Here is a 2,582-nt window from a genome sequence, read left to right as displayed (position 1 = left end):
TGCAGGGGAGAGAAAGTGGTGCCTTAAGAGGCTCTCAAATTGCACTCCAAGATTTGTCACTTACAGGAGCCGTTTAATAGCTCGTTTGAAACTGTTGACCTCAGTTAGCAGAACAAGCCCATTTGAGCTCTTAGTGAATTAGTTCAGATTTAAATGGGCTAAGTGAAATCCCACACTCCTGTGCAAACACACACACACACACACACACACACACACACACACACACACAGCTTTAAACATCACCAGTCAACATTTGTTATTTTACCCAGCAGTGCAGCTTTATTTCATTAAGGAATAATTGCTTTGAAAGAACACAGAAGATTCTGACATTTAGCTTTCTCTTCACTGCTAATTTCATTGGTTTCTTCTCCACGTCACCTGCAGACAATCATAACATATAGAAGAAAATGAAAGGAAATGGTCCAATGTTGAAAACGACATGAAACTATCAGCAAATGTCAGCATCAGGGGGAAACGCAACCCAATATGATGATCCACTGGAGGAAATATTTACCAATCTAAAAATTTCATATGGTAAATGTTAGAAGGCAAAGAGGGTGCTGCCAATAGGATCCAATTAAAGAAACATTTTTGAGGGTTTTCGCAGGAATGCCAGCAACCAATGGAGATATCAGCGCATAAATTATCTGCGGCCGACTTAATTACACACGAGCGGAGCGAGGAGTAGACAAAAAGAGAGCGATGTGGGCAAACAGGCGGAGGAACGGAGGTGCGGAGAGTCTATTCTCTCTGATAACTCCAAAGTTAAAAGAAAAACTCACCCTGCTGCAGGCTCCTCCATCTGTCTGTGCTGCACACACACTCCGTCAGCTCTGCAGTCCAGCAGGAGCAGGTTAAAGGTGCCTTTTCTCTTGGTTCTTGCCGTCCTCCAGCCTGGAAATGTTCACACACACACACACAGATGAAAAGCAAAGTTGCACCGAACCTCCTAAATTCAGAAGTTTGCGCCGCATGGCAGACACGCCAAAAAAAAAAAGCTGCATTTCATCCTTTTTTGAATCAATTTCTTTCTTTTCTCTGCTTCTTTTTTTAGTGATGGGGTGATGGGGAGGAGATGGGGGGAGGGGAGGCTTGTTTTATGCTTTGCACATAAATGTGATGCATAGACTCTGCGCGCTCATATCTGCCTGCATTGTACGTGGGCGGGTGTAAATCCTCATCTTCCTGTATATCCATTAGTAATGCAACACTCTAAAAATAAAGTGTGCCCCGGCGTATCTGTGCCCATGAACATGTTGCCTGTGTAATCACATTTTATAGACTTCTTCTTTATCTGTTGTCAGAAGAGAGAGAGGGATGGAGGGGAGTGCTGCAGCTCTGCGTGGCTTTACAGATGCCCGTGATAGGCCGATTGTCCACGCCGGGGTTCTTACCTCTTTTACCAAAGAATAGCATCACACCAGCAGGACGGCTTCTACGGTGAAAGGTGAGATAAGGCCCCGGGTTTTTCCTTACCGATTTCTCCTCCATCCACTCGTCTTCTTCTCTGCTGCACTGACACAAATCAGCATGCTTAGAATAAACTGCATATGTTATCAGCTCCTTGGAAAGCAAGGGGAGAGGAGACAGAGAGAGGGAAGACTTCTATCACTTAATGAAAAATAGCTTCCCTTTTGGACAGAACTTCATAGGGCTGCAATCAAGCCCTGGCCCCCACTTCTTGACGTGCAATCGAGGCAAATCAAGTCAGCATCTATTAATAATATTTCCCTGGCTCCTTTCATTCCAGCGCGTGTCCTACCACTGTCAGCGCTGTGATGGAGCACTGCCTTTATCTCCACCCCAGCCTGCTCTGTCACAGTGATAAACAATTCTAACAAGAATCAGAATAAAGATCTCCCCAGTAGACTCCCAGAGATAGAGGGGGCCCTTTTTTCTCATTTTCTAGACGGCAAAATTTAATCTAGTCCCCCAACCCCCCTCCCCCAAACACACACCATCACCAGCCCCCCAAACACACACACCAAAGCTTCCTTCCTCCTTCCTTCCATCACCTGCTTCCTCCGCTGCCCTCCCTATCTTCTTTTTTCCTCCTCTTCCTTCTTCCCTGCTCTCTTTTTCTAAGCGTCACATTCAAAGAGATGTAAATTTCCTTAGAGCTGGGACCTGATGGCGTAGGAGCATAGAGCGGATGTCAAAGGCGTACGTGAGAGGGGTGGAGTTACCGCTGTACCCCGCCGCTGGCTCGGTCCGACTAAAACCCTGGTTTGAGCGTTTGGTGGAGAAAATGTTACAGTATATGTAACCTATGCAGACACCACCCTCCTCCTCTGAAGGAGAAGCACCACCGAGCACCACGAGCTGCTGTCCTCTGGATGCTGACTGAATGCTTTCCCACTAAAGGTATTAACCTGTTGGGTTTTTCTTCTCTGAAAATGACGCTGATGAGATGATGAAATACAAGAAGTATGAGCACACATATATAAAAGTTTCATGAGTTGTAGATGGCAAAGACATCTATTATATCTTCCAGCTGCAAACAGCATATGCTTTAAATTATATATACATGAAAAAACTGGACTCATTTTATTTCATTTTATTCTGGAGCATTTTGTCAGGAT

The 2,582-nt window shown here is 45.1% G+C and overlaps 1 long non-coding RNA gene across 1 annotated transcript; it reads right to left on the bottom strand.

Moving 5' to 3' along the window:
- Positions 1 to 252: 252 nt before the first annotated feature.
- Positions 253 to 2,221, bottom strand: LOC145422537 (uncharacterized). Its single transcript, XR_013903848.1, has 4 exons — positions 2,016 to 2,221; positions 1,395 to 1,563; positions 783 to 894; positions 253 to 378 (listed from the first exon to the last, which is right to left on the bottom strand). It is a non-coding gene; the product is annotated as an uncharacterized LOC145422537 (long non-coding RNA).
- Positions 2,222 to 2,582: the final 361 nt, after the last annotated feature.

This window comes from Astatotilapia calliptera, chromosome 19 (genome assembly GCF_964374335.1).
Source record: "Astatotilapia calliptera chromosome 19, fAstCal68.1, whole genome shotgun sequence".
NCBI classification, from domain to species: domain Eukaryota; kingdom Metazoa; phylum Chordata; class Actinopteri; order Cichliformes; family Cichlidae; genus Astatotilapia; species Astatotilapia calliptera.
The sequence above is the reverse complement of the archived record's forward strand: the minus strand, read 5'-3'. Positions and strand labels throughout refer to the sequence as shown.